This window comes from Anastrepha ludens, chromosome 4 (genome assembly GCF_028408465.1).
Source record: "Anastrepha ludens isolate Willacy chromosome 4, idAnaLude1.1, whole genome shotgun sequence".
Classification (NCBI taxonomy): domain Eukaryota; kingdom Metazoa; phylum Arthropoda; class Insecta; order Diptera; family Tephritidae; genus Anastrepha; species Anastrepha ludens.
Window position 1 is genome coordinate 28432339 of NC_071500.1, and position 22833 is coordinate 28455171.

Here is a 22833-nt window from a genome sequence, read left to right on the forward strand (position 1 = left end):
GCGTCGTGCGCGAACAACTTTTGCTGGATTTGGCTCATCCTGAAACACCCATACAGTCGACTGCTGTTTACTTTCGGGCTCATACGCATAAATCCATGATTCATCACCTGTCACGATGTCATAGGCGTGTTTCGAAGCCCCGCGATCGTATTTTTTGAGCATTTCCTTCGACCAATCGACACGAGCCTTTTTTTGAGCGATTGGCAAATTGTGTGGGATCCAACGCGAACAAATTTTTTTGACAGTCAAATGTTTATGCAATATTGAATGTATGCTGGCCCCACTAATGCGTAAGATTGTCTCAATCTCACGATAGGTCACATAACGATCTTGCAATATCAGTTCGCGCACAGCATCAATGGTTTTCGGAACAACAACTGATATTGGACGACCTTCACGAAATTCGTCCTGGAGTGAACTACGACCACGATTGAATTCACCATACCATCGATAAACACTGGTCCTTGATGGAGCTTCATCGCCAAAAAATGAATTAAGTTCATCCATGCAATGTTGCTGAGTTAATCCACGTCGAAAGTTGTAAAAAATAATCGCACGAAAATGTTCACGATTTAATTCCATTTTTGGACCGAGATGAATCTTTTAAGTTACTGTAAACAACACAAATAGCGCTGGTATTTCAAAACGTTCTGAGTGCGTAAAAACCAGAAAATATCAAACTTTGCGATACAGCTGTCAGTTGCCAGATTGCAACACCAGGGTTGCCAAATCCCGAAATATAAAAGGCACCCCTCGTATTTCTACCGAATTCCATTGTCTGATAGCATTAAATGGTTTATTTTATTTATCTGACTATTTTTTATTTATATGAAATTAGCTTACAACATAAATGTTAATAGCTCTTTGTGTCAGGAGCTATGGCAGCTAGGCTTTAAGGCCCTCGCCTCATTTGAAATGATGTTTTGGGTGTTTCTTTAAATGCGTGTAAAATGAAAACGAAAAAAGGTTTTTTATTTTTATTTTCAGTATTTTATTGATCCATTCTTAAAACACAAAATTTTTTTTTTTTTGCCATACAAGGTTCGTTCAAGAAATTGTCAGCCTTCCAACGATGGTCTCCCACAAAATGGTATATCGCTGAAGACACGGATTCCGGTGTTCAAAGATGTCTGAACTCAAAATGAACAAAAAGGTTCTTGTTCACTATGAATGTCATTCTCGTGTGTACAACGATCTTTAAAAGACATAAAATTTGACAAAATGGCAGAAGTTCTAATATGACAAACCGTTTTTTGACCCTTTCTTTTTGACTTTAAAGTTCCAAAAAACATACTAACAATTTATTTTTCGAATAATCATAGTTCACATGTTAACAGCACCAACTCTACGTTAGGTTTGGTTTGGCAGCCACATCGCACATAGAGGCAACGATGCTACTTAGACCACGAAATGGATCCGTTGTGAGCCGCGGGGGCTGGGCTACATTTCCCTCTCCATATTGAACCATCCTGAGCTTTTGACAAAGCGTAAAAGGTTGTTGTTGGTACGTCATTTAAATTTTATTTCAACAAAATCGGTTCAGTAGAACCGGCTATATCTATGTCTATTAGCCATGTGAAGACCATTTTTTGAAGGCTAACAACAACAACGAACCTCGTATCGATAAAACGAAATTTTTATTATTTTTAAATAAATCAAAAAATAAAATTCTTAAAACAAAAATAAAAAAGTTTTTTTGTTCGCATTTTACACGTTTTTTAAGAAACACCCAAAAAACACCATTTCAAATGAGGCGAGGTCCTTAAGCGGGCCGTCTGGTGTGAAATATGCCGAGGAATAGGTGAAAATTCAAACACAAAATTTGTACTTGCCGCAGGTGTATTTATTTATGTATGTATGTATATATTACTTAGTATTCAAAGTAAATTCGCATTAAATTACAAAATTAGCCTAAGGCGTAATTCGACCAATTCAAATGCAGTTTATAATAAATATTTTCAAATAACTAATCTTAAACACTATTTATCGCCAGACTTAAATTCTGTATCCATATTTTGTTCTGATTCTTCATTCCTCAAATTCGTTTCGTTCGGATGCATCGCAATTAACGTTTCGAAGAGTAAATATTTGGAAAAGCATATGGATATATCATCCGGGTTGCGGCGGCGTAACAGCTCCTTGCACTGGAATATTCGATAGTGCACTGTTGGTTTCCTTTTACTTTTGCTATTTTTCACTTTGATGTTGTTGCACTTCGACGAACCCATTTTTGTCGTTTCGCTGTTGGATAGGTTGTGTATGCCTCAAGTTCGAAATTATTAGCTGACCAATTCCCAATCAAACTCAAAACACTTATAATCGGTAATTGCAAATATTTGTGCTTAAGAATTGTGCGAAATGCCACTGCTGGAATGATGTGCTCCCGTTAAAAAGCCTTTTTGTACTGCGGTTTACCGCTCATGGAGTCGCCCTTTTCTACTTTCTCAACAGACACCTTTTCTCCTGTTTTGCTATTGTGAACTTTTACCTGTCTATTGTCATTATTGTCCACCTCCGGGTTTTTCTACGCTGTTTACGCCACTCGCCAATTCGCGAATGTGCGCATCCTCGCTTAAATGCATTTTGCGTATTTTACGCTGTGATCGTTTCTGGAGCGTAGTGATAAACAGTAGCAGAAAATCCTATTACTAAACAAAAGTGGACAATAGTTTTTGTGACCTTGATAATTAAAAGAGGTATTGTGGAATATTTTGGTGCTGCTTAACAAGCGCGTACATACATGTGTATGTGTGCTTGAGTGTGTTGGTATGTTATTTCCATTTATACTACTGCAGACCTGTTGGATATTATGTCACTGCTTTGAGGTACCTGCACTCAGCAGTTGAAATAAGTAACGAAACAATACAATTATGACTAAGGGCTAGTTAAATATTTTGCATGAAATGCGAATGGCCAGCGGGAAAGGAAGAGTATTTTGGGATTTCCGCCAGATTAACTACACAACTGTACCATTGAGGTGCAGCTAAAAGATATTGCATGCAAAATATGTAACTAAATATATTTATGGACAGTAGCTGAACTCTATTGATTTATTAGAAGAGCGAACAATCACTGGCGATGATAAAATCATCGGCCTTAACAATCGCGCGGTTAGTTCTGCCCTTTCTAAGCTGATAAAGAAACGAAGCGAATTGGTCTGATTCTGTACGAGGACAAGACAAAGTACCACCTTTCATCAAACAAGCAGTTGGCGAGCACGTCACTGTTGACAGTTATAATTTTGAAGTGGGATAATACTTCGGTCATTAGGAACCCTCATTAACACGGATAATAATGAAATGCAGCAGAGAATATCTCTTGGCGACAAGTGTTACTTTGCACTAAGTAGGCAATTGAGTAGCAAAATCCTCTCTCGACGAACAAAACTAACTCTTTATAAGTCTCTTATCATGCCCGTCCAATTGCGATGTGCAGAAGCTTGGACGAGGACAGCATTCGGTGAGGTGTCCCTTGGAGTTTTTATAAGAAAGAGATTGCGGAAGATTCTGCGTTAGGAACGGCGAGTATCGTTCGCAATGGAACAAAGAGTTGCAGGAGCTTTATGGTGACATAGACTTATTGCAGCGAATAGAGAAGCGGCTCCGTCATGTCATCCGATTGGGTACAAACGCTCGGGCTCGGAAAGTTCTCGATGTGGAACCAGCTGGTGGTGGCAGAGGAAGATTAGGTGCGTTGAAAAGATCAGGTAGAGAAGAACTTGGATTCACTTGTTGGGTTCAACCGGCACCATTTCGCACGAGAAAGAAACGACTGACGCGCTTTGTTAAACTCTGGAAAAATCACTTAAGCCAATACCGTTGCAAGCAAGAAGAAGGGGCAGGACTCTTTGAACAATAGAACTTTTGGTTAAACAAAGTTTAAACCCTTATAATTTATACTGAATGGTGGAATGTTACGTTAACTTACTTGGGTTTTGAGATGATTTAAGTAGATATCTTATGGGCTGAGGTGTTTCTTTTAGACTTAATACCTTTTATTAAAAACTATTATCGGTATGATTTACTCATAGTGGCAGATTGGCAGATTCGCAGAAAGATAGAATACATATTGAAATGGAAAAATTGCGTAATAGATGAAGTGCCTTAGAAAACTAAGCCTAATCGTGTTTTCTTTTCACATTATACGACTGCATTCCGAAAACATTGTCCCTCGCTTTTGGAAAATGTTGCAAATTTCGTATGAAAAAAGAATAATAAAAATGCAAACCTTCGACAAATTATACTAAATTTTATATTTATAATACAATTGAACGATCCCGGGATTACCGGGACTTAAAAACACTGGCATCCGGTGCTTGACACCCCTAGGCGTAATCAGGTTTCGATTCATGCGTGCCACAGGCATATATCTTCATCTACCTCGATTCCATTATACTGCTAAAATCTAGCGTCAGGTAAAGAAATTAAAGCACATAGTACAATTTTAGCCATTCCGACCCAATAAATAAAATTTCAGTTCCAATAACTTCGTTAATTTTTAGAGAAAGCTTTATTTTTCGAAAGAAAGAAGAAGAAAAAATAACATAATTGGCGCGCACACTCTGTTAGGTGTTTGGCCGAGCTCCTCCTCCTCCTCTTTGTAGCTTCTATCTTGTGGTTGTTCGACAAATGGATGGACCTACAGTTTGAAGCCGACTTCGAATGGCAAATGGAAACTTTTCATGGCAGAAATACACTCGAAGGTTTGCCATTGCCTGCCAAGGGGCGACCGCTGTTAGGAAACACTTTTTATTTATTTGATGTTCATGCACGGAGATTTGAACCTACGCAATCCCGAATGATAGTGACGCTCCAATACGGGCGCTCTATTGGCCAGACGCGAACAATTATTTGTCATCAAATTGACACAAAAACATCTATTGAGCGGATGTGAGCCCCTCATAGGCGGGCAAAAATTAAAAAAAAAATGTAAAACGAGTATAAGCCCTTGAGCAAGTGCCTGCATAAAAGCACACCCTTTGAAAGCGAAACAATTTTCCACGAATTAAATTTTTCACCACATACGAGTAAACTCAAAATTTCTAGAGCTAGCAACACAGTTTCATGCTAAGAGAACTAATTTGTCGAAAGGGAATTAGAAAGTTGCTTACTGGGTAAACCTTTTAGTATTGGGGAGAAACCATTTTCTGACAACAATAAAGTGAAATTATATTTGATATAACATTTTCAGTAATAATTTTTAAAACAATATATTTACAAAATGATAGAAAAAGTTTTTTCTATTGTAATAGCGGTCGCCCTCCGGCAGGCAATGCGAAACCTCCGAGTATGAAAAAGTTCTTCATAAAATACCATTTGCCATGCGGAATAGCCTTAAAACTGTAAGTCCGTCCATACATCAAGACGCACGCCACAAATAGGAGGAGATGCTCGGCCAAACAACTAACAGAAATGTATGCGAAAAATATTTATTATTTTTTTGTTTATAAACTTTGTTCTAAAGTGTTAAAAGTCGAAATGCTCATACTCGCACCTCTTGTCGTAAAGAAATAAAATTATATTATAAATTTTCGTGTCAATTAGTTAGACAATTTCTCATTTTAGTCACGCACTCGCGTCTTCTGTGGCCCGCTACAAGCTAAGAAAATTTGGCTTATTGAACTTTTTTCGAGTACAGGAAAGTTAACATTAAAGATCACATTAAAAATATCGCATGCTGCTATCTGTATTCCAGACTGAAGCCTTTTCATCATATCAATAAAATTTCAAAAAGTCTAAAGACTTCACCTATAACAATAAGTGTTTGTTTTTTTTTTTTCAGTGTACCAATAACTGCCGTGATGACGGACTGGGAATCACCAAACGTTGGCTTCCAAAAAACTTTAATGAGTTGAATATCTAATTGAATAAGCAGCGTGCGTATGTATTTGTATGCGCTTCTCAGTGATATTTAAATCTGATCAGTTAGGATCAATTGTGTTAATATGTTTCATATGTATTCGTTTTAACACAAAGTAAACACACTCATATCTGCGTGCGTATGTATATATAAGCATAACACAAATGTTAAAAACTCAAAAGCACTCACTTTACTTGAATTCATTCATAAAATACATTTTTATCGCATGCTATACACCGGCATATCTCTTCAAGAGCTACTGGAGGTGCATACATATGCACACATTTAACTGCTCATATTCGCACCTCCTGCCGGTAAGTCGTTTGCGCTCCCCATTGCCAGTCTCTCATCTGTTTCATTGTGCAATGTTCACTTTGATACGACTCGATTTCGTTTAAATTTTGTTGTTTGTTCGGGGAACCGTAGCGATCAGTCTGGATGTGGCTTATCAGTTGCGATTTTGTGCTACGCTCGTGCGGTTCGTAGTTTTTATCGTATTAAGACAGGTGCTTCGTGTGCGCAAGTGACTTAGAATTAAGGAATATCAAAAAACAAACACACACAGACATCCATACATATTTCGTGAGTGTAGTTGTTTTCATTTTGAATTGTGTATTTAAATCAAGTATCTGCAGTTGCAGAAAATAACGTTCGAATTGGATGGCGCGCAAAGTTCCACAGCAAATCGAGTAAAAGTGGGTATATATGTATGTATGTATGAGCATACAAATGTGTTCACCAGAACTTGGATGTTCTTTAATTTGTCACACTTGACATTGGTGTCATATCAAACCCTATAATGAATGAAATAATTGTGCAAAATGTCTAAATATTACCACACAATATTGCATTAATTTAAATGTTAATTAAACGCAGGTTGTACCTGCAGTGTCGGAAATAATGCAGTAAGCGCGCTAAATAAAGCAAAAGTTCTAAATGGAATAATCAAATGTTTGAGTAATTGCAGCTGAATAATTCAAATGAAAGCTGCTTGCTGTTTCAACACTCTGATCTCAGCTAATTGTTCTGTGTAATTATTAATGTCTGTAAATTGCGCTGGACATGAAAAAAGTTGCCTTTTTGGGGTTTTTACAAAAACTTCCTCGTGTTCGTCAAAATGATTGATTGCTTTTATAAAAAAATTAGATTTTATTTTGATGATGTACTTTTTTATTTTATAATAATAGCTTCGCTTCGCTCGTGTATAAAATAAAAAAATTATGTTTAAATTGATCAGAAATTAGGTCTGTTCATGCAAAAATTATTCAGTAACTTGTCGGTAGCTTAATTTTCTAAAATTCGGTCTCAAAGGGAAAAATATAAAAAAATACATGAACGCAAAATCAGTAACAATTTGCAAGTTTTACGAGCAGCTGATAAAATTTATGGCGGGAAAAATTAAGGGGGCAGATACCTGTTAACGGCCATATTTTCCCTGATTACAAAAAAAAAAAAAAATTACAATATTTAAAATGCGAAAGTCAATATATTTTTTTCAAAATTGGCATTCAGTTTATTTATACATTAAAATAATATAAAATTTTTTGTTTTTATTTTAATCATTTAAAAATGGCGGATGTACACTCAATTCTTCCAGGAAGGTCGCAGCGGGGCTTCTCAATCGGCGGGCATTGTTGTATCGGCGTCAGTGATCTGAATACAAAAAACCAAAAATTTGGTTGTTTATTAATGTCATAATTTCTATATGAATTAAAAACAAGTGGAAAAAAAATTCGCGGAATAAAATGCTTAAAAAAATGAATTTGGGGCGAATTTTCCTACTATAATATTTTGGCTTCGAAAAAATTATTTTTTTTCGAAAAATTTTCGAAATTGTAAATTCACACAGAAAGTAATATCATAAAAAAGATGTGTGCAAAATTTCAGAGAGATCGGTTAATAACTTTTAGAGTTATCGTGTACACCAATTCGAAAAATATAGTTTTGAGAAAAGCACGTCTAAAGTTTGAACACTACGTAACTATACCTCTCCCAGCGCTCGAACGCAAAGAATATAGTCGTCACGGTTGATCTATTTATAATACTGGGTTTGATTGAAAAGTAATGAGCCTTCCCGCGCGGAGTGTCTGCCACGCGATCAACCGAATCGGCTGGTGGGAAAAATGATCGTTGGACCTTCCCCTTTCACTAAAAACCGGTCCCAGTTCGCTGGCAACAGCGGTGCAGTCAACATCGCTCCGCGCGTGAAAGCTGTTTTAAAAGTGTGTTAGGATTTTGCAGTGGCGAAAATGCAGCGATAGTTGGAGCAACGTTACTCGTGAAGTATTGGAAAGTGACGAACAGGATAATACTTTAGACAATTGTATCACAGGAGTCGAAACCTGGCGCTTTGAGTACGATCCTGAGGGCAGGAGAGAGTGCGGAGTGGCACACGAGCCAGTCGCCACGACCCAAGAAGGCGCGCATGTCGAAATCCAAGCCGGCGCACACCGCCTTTCTCTGCACCTCTGCATTGGCCAAGATGGGGGTTCCGGTGCTTCCCCACCCTCCATACAGCCCAGACCTGTCTCCTCCGGACTCCTTCTTGAAGGAGAGGCGTTTCGACTCCATCGAGGCAATCGAAAAAACTGTGACAGCTGAATTGAAGGCGATTCCGGCGGATGAGTTTAAAAAATGTTTTCTGCAGTGAAAGGACCGCTACCAGCAGTGTATTGACGCTCAAGGGTCCTATTTTGAAGAATATTAGTTGTATAAGCCAAAAGGTTTAATAAAACTGCTTAAAAAAAATAAGGCTCATTCCTTTTCAATCAAACCCTGTATAAAAAATACTTAAATTTACGTTCAAAAATTTTTTTTTACTTATTCTTAAAGGATTATTTGAACATTTTATGAAAAAAATTTTTTTTTTCGAAATTTTACAGGTACATATCTGTCCCCTTAAAATTGGTTTCAGTTGAGCTCCTTCGTATTAAATTGAAAAATATGTGGGAAATAAAATGCAACACGATTTTATTTTATCCACAATAAATTGTTCCATTTCATCACCGCTGCCGGTTGCAAAACATTCCATATTTCGGAAACTACAGCAACGGTAACTGGAGGCGGTGGTTCAGAAGTACATACCTCTATAACATTGGCCGACTCCTATTTAATGGCCTCAAATGGCCTTTTATAAATTGCATCCTAAATATATTTATTCTCCATTTTAATCACCAATTTTATTGAAATTTAGAAAATTGACTCTACCCAATTTTTTTTTTTGCTTGCAATCTATTTTTCTCACTTGCAAATCCTTACAAGTAAAAATTTATCCAGTAAAAACTTGCAACTTCACCTCAAAATTAAATTGCTCTCTCACCTTGCCGTACTTTGCAATTTTTTTGGGTACATGAACACCAAAACATGATAATTTGTAACAATTGTTACTTCGTGAACAGACCTATTGCCGCTTATTTAATTTTCAGGTCGAATTTATGACTATTTAATAATGCACATTGGCAATACAACTTTAATTGAAACAATTGTATATTGGTTGATTGCCTAATTTTATTTTATTTATTTAATTTTTTTCTTTTTTTTTTTTTGATATTTTTAATTTTCAATCTTAATTTTTAAAATGACTCTCGATTTGTTTGGCAAATTCTTTCAAACGCGCAACAAGTTTTAATGCCCCATCGTACAATGTTATGCTCTCATTTACAGTCTGTGTGAAGGAAAAGGAATCGCGATTATTCATGAAGTACAAAAGACATACTTATACTTAAATTTTTTTTACATTAGAGTATGTACAAAACTACGAGTCGCAATTACTCAATAAACCGTGTAGTCTTCATCATTGTCGAGTATAGCCTGGCATCTTCTTCATGCTCTGAACCAGCTTTTCTGCGTAGCTCGTCGACAAACAGGACTAGATTTTGCGAACTTGACGCACGAGTTGCTTTAAATCATAGACTGGCCTTCCAACAAGATGCGTTGTCATAGTTCTCCACACATTTTCAATGGGGTTGACGTCTGGGGACTGGGAAGTCCAGTCCATTTACTGTGACGCCATTTTCTTGTTTTGTTGTTTCTCAATGTGTTTTTCTGAGAGCAGTGGTTTTGATGATATGGGACGGTAGGATTCGTTCGCCTCCTTCACTCGACGCCCGATGGTGTTGATACTCACATCTATTCTAGCAAGAACTGATCGCGCTTGGCGTAGCCACAACGAAGGGTCCCGCTTAAGAAGTTGGACGATCACTTTATCCTGCTTTTTTATCGTCACTCGCTTCAAGCCTAGCTAGGAAAAGACATCAACATTTTTGTACACTTTATACCGCTGATTCCACATCACAACAAACTTTTTGATTTTTTAATCACTTTTGCAGCCGCGGCGTGAGATAATTTTGGGCCCTTTCTAATGCTTTGCGTACTTCTCACTCATTTTTTTTTTTTGTTGCGTTTACAGGAAAGTTTCGAACGACACAAACCTGAGTTAGCACTGGCATCGTAGCCCTGTATTTCTTCATTAGATTCTTTTTTGAACCACTTATGTATGTCCATAATATAAATTTGCACTTCAAATTGAATTTCAATACAAATAATTTCTTAATTTCAAAAAAAACTTTTTGGCAACACCTGCTAAAAATGTTCTTTTATTAAAGTTTAAACATCTCTCATCTGTTACCCATATTTTACTATTTAAATGAAAAGCGTCATAGGTAAACACCAGCTAAAAATATTTGGAAACTTTTCTCTAAAGTACTTTTCCACTAATTAGAACACTAAAATTATGACACTAACTGCCTTGTTTACCGAACACTAACACATTTACCCTGTACATGAGAAAATTCATCAGTTAAGAACTGGTTCGATTCTAGATAGTTTAAGCCCATAACTATTTGTAGTTCATAATTTTTCTCTTCACTTAATTAGGAGCTGGTGAAGGTTGCTACTGTGTAAATCACTCCCCATAAATCCATTGGGCAGTTGCGGTAATGCCCTAGAAAAGTGATGGCATGAAAATAACGATGATTACACGGTGATGCCCTTGGAAAGCGCTTAACCCCTTTTTAGATATTCAAAACAATTACAAAATTTAACAGGCGGAATCTATATACAGCTACTATGCGTTGTATCTGTTCTCAATATTATAATTATAGTTTCAGTATCAAAATAAAATCAAGAAATTTATATTTCATTAAATTAAAAAAAAAAAATTAATAGAAAAAGAAACCTGTCGTCTGACTAGAGTTGGTCACTGGCATACGATTTATTAGATTTTTCGTAAATTTTACAGTGACACTCAATCATATAGGATGGTCAGGATGGGAGGATAGGATGATCGATTTCTCCCATTAATCTAATTAGAAGCTTTTTTATAAGTTTCATTTTTATTTTTTTTGACTCTTTTTGATTTAGAAGGATGCCATCAACATTCCGAACTGAATTGAATTTTCAACTCAAATAAATATGAAAATTATAACTATTTAATTAGCACGGATACATATTTTGGTATTTTTAAACCTTTCCTATCTTCAGTTTTTGAACTCAAAGCCAAAGAAGCAATTTGGAGATAAAAACAAATTAATCATTTTTTATCTTCCCAGATAATCGACGTCCCCAATTGAACGAATAACGGATTATCGAAGTAGATGGCAGAATACATAAATATTAATTTTTTAAAAAGAATTCACGTTGACTTCTCGAAAAATGCATAAAGAGTCCCAACAGTTGGTACACAGAAAGCGCTTGTAGTTTGGATAGATCCCGCATTTCATACAAGGCATGGGTGTTGAATATTAACAAAATTGCCATTGGTTCTCTGTGAGTGACTATTCAAAGATTATAGAGAAAATGTTTCAAATTGTTCAGAGACCAGAAAATAAGAAATATTTAATGGAGCACTTAGACCTGCGCTTTCCACATAGGCAGGATTGGATCGAGGGGAAAATCTGCACCGAAGCTTGCACCTCTGTTTTCACTGACGGTTCCAAGATGGAATCGGGAGTCGGGGCAGTGGTTTTCTCCATATCAACCAATTTATCTATTATCTCCTTTAAACCGCCGAATACTGCTAGTGTTTCTCAAACAGAAGTCTTTGCAATCCTGCAGGCATGCAAAATGCGTAGAGAACGCGGGAGCGATTCTCCGATAGTCAAGCCGCGATCAAGACTTTGACGACGCCTTGGTGCAGAACAAAATTAGTAAACTCCTGTAAGGAGGAGATCAAATCTCTTTGGTGTGCAGGTAACATTTCTCTGATCTGAGTTCCAAGACATGGGAACATAGAGATTTATGAAATTGCTGATGAGCTTGCCAGGAAGGGTATTGAATTGGCCTCAGAGACCTCATTGTCATTGTCATCCCCCTGACAGTTGTTAAAGGTAAATTGCTTGATGGAGCTCCATTTCTTCATGTGCTATTTCGAAAACTCTTTGGCTCCAGTGCAATATACGAAGGACTTAGAAGGTCCTTTGGATTCCTCGCCATTCAATTTCCAAACTCTTAGCTGTAATTACCGGTCACTGGACGATTGGCACACACGCGGAAAAGCTAGGGTTACCATATAACCCCCATCGCAGAAGTTGTGGAGACCTTTCAGAGAAGGTGACTGTAGAGCACTTTCTCTGTAAATGTCCCGGTTTGGCAGCTAGACGACTAAGGTTACTGGTTGCTACTTTCTTCGACAGCCTGGGGAAGTGCGCCAACCTAAATCCAATCAATCTCCTCCATTATATCAACAGTTCTGGCTGGCTGTAGATATCTGCCTGTTGGAGGTCTCATAATGGTATAAAAACGGCGCTTCAGTGTTACTTGAGGAGTGCCAGACTGGCACTTCAACCATTTTACCTACCTACCTACCTAGAATAGGGGCTTGTTGATTTGAATTGGGAAGAAATTGAGACAGTACAACACCTTCTCTGTAAATGTCCTGTGCTTCAAAGAAGTCGTGCCAAATATCTTGACGAATATTCCTTTGAAGGCCTGGAAAAATTGCAAAATGTCTTACTGGAGGGATTACTTACCTTCTAAAAAGATGTAAGTGGTTTGAGCAACTTAGTAAGGGGATGGAAATTAAATGCAGGTATCACAATGACCTCAGGGCCACCGAGTGTCTTGTCTTAGACAAGCTACCTGGCTAACCTAACCTAACGCTGATTTGGGCAAGCAACCTGGTTAGTAGGTTTTGCGTTTGAAAAATACGAATAATTCAACGTATTTGACTGTTTCAATAAAAAAGAAGGGCATATGTGTCATCCTTATCTAACTTTTTGCGACATGATTTGCTTAAATATATTCTTCATAATTCATTATTCTTGCTTTGATTCAGCGCAAATGTGTGTAAGGGTCTTGTGAGTACGAATTTCTTTCTATTTATTTTGACAGCTCATAGTTCCCACCTCATCTCTTTTTACCCACAGTAAGCAGATATTAAGCAGAAAATCTATATTTTACTAGAAATTAATTCAATTTCACTAGAGAACCGTATAAAAATTATTAAAATCTACAACGGATGGTTTTTCGGAAAGAATTATTGCCTCAGACGAAGCTCATTTCCGTATTTTGGGCTCTGAGAAATCAAAGGTAATATATTGAGGAACCCTTACTTTACTTTCCTGTTACAGTTTGGTGAGCAGTGTCGCATGGATATTGACGATATGCTATTTCAACAAGACGGCGCGATTTATCACACAGCCAACGAAAAAAATGACGTATGGTAAATAAATCTCCCAACAAACACCTGGGTAAATTTATGTTAGCAGAGGAAGAAATAAAACTCAAAAAAGATATGGCAAATGGTAACATTTATTGCGGAAGTTTTATTCAAAGAAATAATTTAAGCCCATGAAGCGGGCGCAATAGATTTTTCAGGTCGAAGTGCTAAATGCCTTCATAATATTGAAGTAACCATAAATGCAACTTCCGGTAAGGATAATTTAAGCTTTGAGAGTTTTTCTGCAAAATTTTAGTTTATGTGAATTAACTTCCTCTTCTTCTTCTTGATTGTCGCGATAACCACTTACGCGATTTTTGCCAAGTTTGACAAAGCGCGCCAGTTGTTTCTTTGTCGTGCTAACCAGCGCCAGTTGGAAGCACCAAGTAAAGCTAAGTTCTTCTCCAAATGAGGAGGACTTGTTGTTGTTATTGTAGCAGAAATACCAAAGCCTGTCAGTGTGGTGTAAATCATCGGTCGTCTTCGTCTTGCTCCTCCTCTGCTACCACCAGCTGGTCCCGCTCCGCGTGCTTTCATATCCGTAGCGTTTGCTTCCATTCGGACGCCATAACCCAGGCCAATGAAGCAGCTGGATCTTTATTCACTGCGCTATGTCTATGTCGTCGTAAGGCTCATACAGCCAATTTTTCCATCGCTTGCGAATTAACTAAAAAAATAAATAAATATAAAATTTAAGCCTTAAAAGTTAGCATTCGATACGAGATTGTCGTGGCCGGCCAAACTGTCCGAATGTTGCTGTACAAAGAAAGAAGAAGAGTACAAAAGATCGATTAACCTGACTAGCATAGAAAATTTCACAGCATGCAGTCCCTCGCCTATTTAGAAACTAATTTATCATTTGCAAATTATAAGCTTTGAATTTAAAATAAATGTAAGCTGTGACTTGAGCGACCCTCTATACTTATATAGACATACATTTGCATGTATGCAGTTATTCCTCTGTGGAAACGTACACAGATTTCATTGAAAAATTTATTTGATCTTATCACGTTGGTTTTAACTGGACAATTGTCATCTCTTTAGGGATCAAAAAGCAAATAAACGCCTTCTCAGCCACTGGACAATTTGCTCCATTCCTCTATTATTTATGCACGCTGTGCTGATGATATGACAAATGAAAAACAAAATTCGCATTAGAGTGGGTCGATTTGCGGAAGAATGTCACGCGATTTGGTGATGAAAAAATATCTGTGAGTTTAATGAGATTCAATGAAAATACTTTGCATTTCCCAAAGGTTCCTTGCTGAATAAGTTGTCTGTGCTATGTGGCTATTATTTTACTCTCTCACGTTTAAATTTCTGTAATTCCCAGCAGGCTTATAAAATAAAACAGATGCCTTGCGTGCGCCTACAAACAGTAAGGATCCCTACACTTAGCCGTTAGTCTAAAGTAAATAAACGAACTTAGCCCAAGCTTAGATTAACTTCCGCTCTTTGAGCTTAGAAATTTATTCACACTTTCAACACTTGCCATTTCACGATATAATTTTCTTTATCTTAATAGATAATCTAACCAAATGTTAAGCTTAGGATTTTAACGCAACTTTTTATGTGTTTTACGAACTTTCCGCCCGATCTTTATTTTTGTTATGTTGATCTATTTTGGCAGTCTTAAAATCGACCCCATTTAATGTGCATATACTTGCCCATACATATACATACAGATACATATTTCGTCTTTACTGATGCGGTGTAGTTTTGTTTCTTAATTCGGAAATGTCGCACATTTTAGATCAATCAACGCTTGCAACGCAGCTGCATGAGTTTATTAAGTTTCGGCATGAATGATTGAAGCGCAGATTGCAAATTGTAAAGTCTGTCGCCATAGTCGAGCATGTCGAAGTACACCTCTCTTGGGCTTATGATCTGAGGCCACGAGTTCATTACCGACCTCATTTAAGTGAAATTGAACATTGAGACAAACAATTTTTTGCAACTTGCGGAGGGAAGTTGTCGAAAACCGTTGAACCATGAACTCTTCGATGCACGGTAAGTGTGCCTAAAATTTGTTTATATCCACTTAGATAAAGTGAGTATGGCGGCGTAAGAGATACACTACTTTTTTTTAAGTGAATGGTGCAAGAATGAGTAAGCGAATGCCATTATTTGCAATCAAGATAAATGCCTTTATTACAATTATTCGCTTATATACCTACATATATATGTAAATGTATCCATTAGAGTGGCCCAAAAAGAAAGAAAGATTATTGTTAATATATTAGTCCTTACGTTTGGGGATACCTACCAAAATATGATAATTAATTAGAGCTAAATTACAAAATAAGGTATCTTGCAAATATCTTCCGCAGAATTTGTCTCTCAAACACTCCAAGGGACGCCTCACCGGTTGTTTTCATCGTCCAAGCTTCTGCACCATACGATAGGACGGGCATTATGAGAGGCTTATAAAGTGTTAGTTTTGTTCGTTGAGAGAGAGTTTTACTACTTAATTTCCTACTTACCTAGTCCAAAATAGAACTTCTTGTCAAGAGAGATTCTCCGTTGGATTTCCAAATTGACATTGTTATCGGTGTTAATGCTGGTTCCTAAATGAACGAAGTCTCTTACAACGTTGAGCTCATAACTGTCAACAGTGACGTGGGTGCCGATACGCGAGTGCGCCAACTGTTTGTTTGATGACAGGATGTATGTACTTCGTTTTGTTTTCGTTAACCACCAGACCCATTCGCTTTGCTTCTTTATTCAGTTTCGAAAAGGCTGAACTAACAGCGCGGATGTGTATTTAAAAGCAATTACGGAAGGCTAAATTCTAACTAGATCAAGCTTATATGGGCAAACACATTTTATTATTATTTTTTGTTTCTTTGTTCACTCCTCTCGGGAGCATAGGGCCTCGACAAGACGTGTCCTGAGGTGGTTCCGCTAATCTATTTCATATCTGATAGGGTAGGCGATTAAGAACAACGCCTTCTTACTGCTTGGAGCGCTACCTGTGTTTCACATTTTTCTGTCAGAAGGATCGCGTAGATGATTGAGGTAGGTAGGTAGGTAGGTAAGATGGCAAGAGTACCCCAGGTACGCTACAAGTAGAACTTACGTGCCGCTTTGATACCATAAAGTGGACCACTACCTATGAAAGGATTAAGGGAGGAGATAAAACCGTCTACAGCCATCCAGTGCTGTTGATGTAGCGGAGGAGAGAAAAGGGATCTAGGCTGGAGAATTTCATCAAGTCATCCCCAAAGGGGACGCTGAGGAATCTCAAGCGCCTAGCCGCCAAAGCCGGACATCTGCAGAGAAAGTGTTCCGCAGTCTCTTTCTCTGTAGGATCCCCACAGCTTCTGCAATGGGGGTTGTACGGAATTCCAAGCTTCTCCGCGTGAGTGCCGATCACCCAGTGGCCAGTGATCACCGCAATGAGTTTGGAAATTGAATGGCGGGGGTTCCCATCACCTTAAGCGATCTGTTTATATCGTATTGAGGCCATAGTGCTTTTGAAATGGCACACGATGAGACAGACCCCCATCTGTCTTGCGCTTTTCTTAGAAAGAAGTGGTGTAGTTTCCCTTTAACGACGGCCAAGGGGATACCGATGTCTGAGAAGAGGGCAGCTGGATTCGGTTCTGCCACCCCCTTCCTGGCAAGCTCCTTACAGGAGTTCACGAGAAGAGAGCTGCAATACGGCGACGACAGTGCCTTGATTGCAGCTTGGCTATCGGAAAAAATATTAATGTCTCCCTGTCAACAGCGATCCCGAAGCATTTTGCATGCCTGCAGGATCGCGAAGACTTCTGCTTGAAAGACGCTGCTTGTCTCCGGCAGCTTATAGGAGACCGAAATGCTGGCTGATTTGGAGTAGACCCCCGCTCCCACTCCAGACTCCATTTTGGATCCGTCAGTGAAAACAGAGGCATCTATATCCGCAACAACTCTCCCCTCTTTCCAATCTTGCCTGCTCGGAAAGATAGCCCTAGCACAACCCTCAAAGCACAGTTTGCGGATGGAGAGGTCGGTGCGAATTTCAGAGAAGGAAGGGGGGATCTGATTCAAGATGCTGCTATGCCCTACAGGGAGTTGTCTCCAAAGGTCAAACTCCTTCAGTCTAATAGCACTCTGAGCAGCAATGGATTTAACCTGCAGAACTACAGGAATTAAGTGGAGAATAACGTTGAGCGCAGCGGTGGGTCATGTTCTACAGGCACCAGTGATGCCCACACATGCAGTTCTCTGCACTCTCTCTAATTTAGTGAAGTTGTGGCCCTTCTGAAGAGCTAACCACCAAACTAGGCAGCCGTATGTCATAATTGGCAGAACCACTAAGTTGTACATCCAAAGTACGACACGTGGCTTGAGGCCCCATTTTGCCGAACATAGATTTACAGGCGTAGAAGGCTATATTAGCCTTCTTAACTCGATTTTCTATGTGCAGCTTCCAATGGAGCTTGGGGTCAAGTATTACACCAAGATACTTGACTTCCGATGAAAGTGTAAGTGTGATTGAGGACTTCGCTAAATTGTTTGTGTCTACAATATTACAGCGGTTGCCCGCTTCCTGCTGGCGTCACTGTAATGTGTAACTGTGTCTTTTTCTTTGTTTTTAGCAGGCACAATGCAAATAATGCGCTGACTATTGTGTTTTAGTGAGGATGGTGAGATTCTATTAGGTAGGTAAATTTGGAAAAGTGCGAGGACTGTGCTTTACGTGGGACTCGAACCCACAACCTCTGGCAGGCTAGTGCACTTACTCTAGACGAGCGAGGCCGCAAACACATAGACAATGAGAATTATTGCTGGTAGCGTCAAAAGGACAGACCGAATATTAGTCTTAAAATCTACAAAATGGGCGTGGTTTTCATTTGACCTCAATAATATTTATGTAGGATGCAAATGAGGTGGGAAGCAATACGTGTATCAAGTTTTGCCGGGTCGTATTGAGTAGATATCCCAAAAGTGGGCATGATACCGCGATGTATTTATTTTCTTGAATAACGTGAATCATCTTGAATCATCATTTGTACCAAATCTGAGATATCACGTTTTTTGCTTGAAGATGGATTTGGTCATTCACCGATTTCTCCCATTTTCAGTATCAAACAGATTTAGCCAAAGAGTAATATGTGTAGCGTGTGTTATTGAAATACATTCATGTATGCTCCAGTTATCGTATGCCGCGACGAACGAACAAACATGTCTAAATCGACTCCTCTCATCATCCTTGTCATTTTGGTAAATGCATACCATATGTCTATACTCATCTCGATTCCTAAAAACAAAATGAGTATGAACAAAGTTACAGAGTGGGCCATATAGCGTCTGCTTTTTGAACCACCTATATAACACCCTTGGGCACAAGTGAGCTTTGTTTGGCCATAGAACAAATTTAGGATCATCCTAATATGCACTCATATGTATGTATAGACATATGAACTGAAATTCATAAATGGGATGCGACAAAATTCCTGAAAGGCAACAAAAGATTCGGTATTCGAATGGGATTTTATACTAGTGTACATACCTACTACTTTTGGTTCAAGCAGCTTGATTCATGCACAAGTGAACATCAGAGGAAGTGTTAATTGAGCGTTTAAATTTTATCAAACAAATCTAAGGCTTTGCTGAAAAACGATGCGGAGATGACGCCAAATAATTGTAAAGCACGCAATGTCTGGAGGAACTATCATACATTTGGTTGAATTAATCAAAAATAAGGCAATAACTCATAGGTAATAACTGATGCACTGAGTAAGAACACTGCACGGAAAAATTAACTTTTTTGTCTAGAAATTTTATATTTTCCCGTGCGCTCTAAGTGGAACATAGGGCCTCAAATTGGAATTAAGCCTAATGGAAATTGAACCAACCAATTTTTTTTTTTTTTTTTTTTTTTTGAGTTATAAATAAATAATAAATTTCTCCGTTTGTTGAAGTTAGCAACCGAAATCGAAATATGACTCTTGCAAGTTCGAAATTGGGCCTTTGATAAAATATTTTATTTAGTTATTCTATGCAAAGAGCACAGCAAAAAATATACAAAATAGAAGTGGCATCTTCCTTCCATTTAAATGGTATATAAGTTATTTGTGCTGCCCTTGTGAGGTGCCCACACACAGGCGGAAAAAAAGGAAGACGGGGCTCTGGATTAGATGACGAACACTGGTGATTAACGTGCGTATTAACCGTTTCAAGCTACTGCTAAATTTCAATTGGTGTGAGATGTTTAAACCCGCAATATGGACAGGTGTAGCGAAAAAGTGAGAGTCCGGACGTTCAAAACATTTGCCCGACGAGAGCAGGGCAGCTAAGGAAAAGGCGCTGAGATCATTCCACCTCGTCCTCCAGACAGCTTCTGCAGAAAGGACTTGAAGCAATCGCATGCATCACCGCGTGGACGACCAATGGGCAATGTCCGGTAAGAATACCTACCAAATTCGAGAGCTGTGACTTTGCTAGCCTTAAAGGTTGGTACGAGCGCCCCCGATCTACCCGTGGCAAGAAGAATCTCACGACTTTGCACGTTTGCGCATTAGCCCAGCACTCGCTAAGTTGACACGAGACCCATCTTTCCGGGACCAGACCACAAGAGTAGAACTCACCTCATCTCATTTTGCGATTGAACCAGCAGTTTTTCTCTATGCCGCTGTAACCGAGCACTCAAATAAGCCTGATATCGAAGTATTCAAATGCAATCGAAAGAGAAGTCAGGCATTCGCCGACTAATTTCGCATGTTCAAACAACGTGCCCAAGGTCGTAATTGCTGCTTGCCTTTTGGAGTAGATATTTACATCTTTTACAGTAATTTCAGAAGTAAGCAACTAATCCATTGTTTCCTTAATGAAGGCTACTTCCGTTGTGAAAACACAACAGTGGTACGGCAGCCTAATTTTGAGCTTGTTGCGGAGCTCCTCGTAGAATACTCCTCCCCCAACTCTTCCGTTCAACTTCGAGCTATCCGTAAACATGTTCGCCATGCCCTGTCTGCCTTCAAAGGTCTCACTCCAGTCACTCTTCCTTTGAAGAAATGTGAATGGAAAAAGTTGAAGGGCTATAAGAGGATTAAGGGGATTTTTTGAATTATAAGGTTTTTAATTGCTCGATGATATGACTTAAAATATAAAATATGATATTGAATGCTAATATATAACATAAAATAAAAAATATAAAATATGAAATATGAAATACAACAAATAAAAATCTTTAAACCATAAAATTTGTATAAATAGATAAAGAATATAACTCCTAAAGGGTGGCGCAAAATGAATCTCTTAACCGGAGTATTTTTTAGTTTTTGCAGATAGCTCGTACGTCGATCACATTTGACACTTGTGAACTAGACAGCGGCAATTTATATAAAGTAATGCAGTGCTCAAATGTTAAAAGAGATAAAATAGATAAATAAGATTTCCATCACTCAAAATAATTCTTATTATCATATATGTAAAGGGTGATTTTTTAAGAGCTATAGGAAAGTTTCTCAAAAAAACACACGTAAAATTCAGAAAAAATGCATGAATTTTTTATTTAAATCGATAGTACAGTCCGTATAATTTAATGTTTGAAGATTATTCCATGCAAATGTTGACCGCGACTGCGTTTCAAATGGTCCATCCGCTTGGTCCAATTTTGGCATACTCTTTCCAATGTTTCGGCCGGTGTCTCACATATAAATGCTTTAATGTTGTCTTCCAATGCGTTAATTGAAGCAGGCTTGTCTGAATAGACATGAGCTTTAACATATCCCCACAAAAATAATCTAAAGGCGTTATATCGCACGATCTGGGTGGCCAATTGACAGGACCCGAACGTGAAATAAAATGTTCACCGAACTCGCCTCTCAACAAGTCCATTGTTATGCGTGCTGTGCGGCATGTGGCACCGTCTTGCTGAAACCACTTGTCATGCAAGTCAAGCTCTTGCATTTTAGGCAAAAAAAAGTGGGATATCATTTCACGGTAGCGCTCACCATTCACAGTTACGTTACGATTCGCAGCATCATTGAAGAAGTACGGTCCAATGATACCTCCAGCCCATAAACCGCACCAAATTGTGACCTTTTCTGGATACATTGGTAGCCCTTGCAATTCTTCTGGCTGATCTTCACTCCAAAATCGACAATTCTGCTTATTTACGTACCCATTGATCCACAAATGAGCTTCGTCGCTGAACACAATTTTTCGATAAAAAAGTGGATCTTCGGCGAACTTTCCAAGAGCCCATTCACCAAAAATTCTGCGTTGCGGTAGGTGGTTCGGCTTCAATTCTTGCACCAGCTGTACTTTGAAAGGCTTCACACCTAAATCCGTTCGCAAAATGTTCCACGTTTGGCCAGAGGCCCAATTGCTGCGAACGGCGATGAATCGATAATTGATGGTCATCATTAACACTGCCCGATACAGCTGCGATATTTTCTTCAGTTCGCACCCTACGTAAGCGTGTTGGGGGTTTGATGTCCAATGGTATAAATTTGGTTCTAAATTTAGTCACAATAGCTCGAATAGCCGCCTCAGTGAGTCGATTAAACTGACCATAAAATGGAAGAAGCGCGCGATAAACTTTCTTAACAGAACGCGCATTTTTATAATAAAATTCAATGATTTGCAAGCGTTATTCGTTTGTAAGACGATTCGTGGTTAAATTATAAACCAAACTGAAGATGTTTGTCAGTGAAACGTGTGTCAGTTGTTTAAACCAACTGTTTAAAAAATAATAGCTAAAAAATCAACCTTTATTTAGTAGAAAAGCTATTCAAAAACAAAGCGAGGTGATTAATTTTGCGCATATGTATGTATAAATGAAACTTATGAAAAAACGTATCCAAGAATTTTTGAAGTGAAAACTTCTTTAGTATCGTTGGGAGTGATTTGAGAAAAAGTGAAACGAAAAAAGCGACACTCTTGGCTACGAATATTACATATACACGTAGCGACGAACTAAATAACTTTTAGGCCAGCGCCGACAGCATGGCGCGATAGCCGAGCGGCTAGCAATGTAAGCTTCCGATCCAAAATCCTTGGTTCGAATCACAAGAAAAAAAATTTTTTTATACAGTTATTTTATTTTTTTATTTTATGATATGTTTATGAGGAGCTTTTTTTCATGGCAGAAATACACTCGGTGTTTTGCCATTGCCTGCTGAGGGGTGAGCGCTATTAGAAAAATAGTTTTCCTTAATTTTGGTGTTTTCACCGAGATTCGAACTGACGTTCTCTCTGTGAATTCTGAATAGTAGTCACGCCCCAACCCATTCGGCTACGGCGTTTGTTTAATTTTACTGATGCAAAAATGGGGAAAAATATATGAATAAAGTTTGCTTACTGTTTACACATTTTCCAAAGGT

General features: G+C 38.3%; 1 protein-coding gene across 7 annotated transcripts in view; it reads left to right on the forward strand.

The window, feature by feature from the left end:
- The first annotated feature begins 6305 nt into the window (after positions 1-6305).
- LOC128861372 (axotactin) overlaps positions 6306-22833 on the forward strand; it is a 229353-nt gene continuing 212825 nt past the window's right edge. For 4 of the 7 annotated variants that reach the window (XM_054099477.1, XM_054099476.1, XM_054099483.1 and 1 more), the window contains exon 1: positions 6306-6554. The gene's annotated coding sequence lies outside the window, so the exon portion shown is untranslated. The remainder of the gene's footprint in view (positions 6555-22833) is intronic. The other 3 variants (XM_054099479.1, XM_054099478.1, XM_054099480.1) reach the window with 2 other exon arrangements.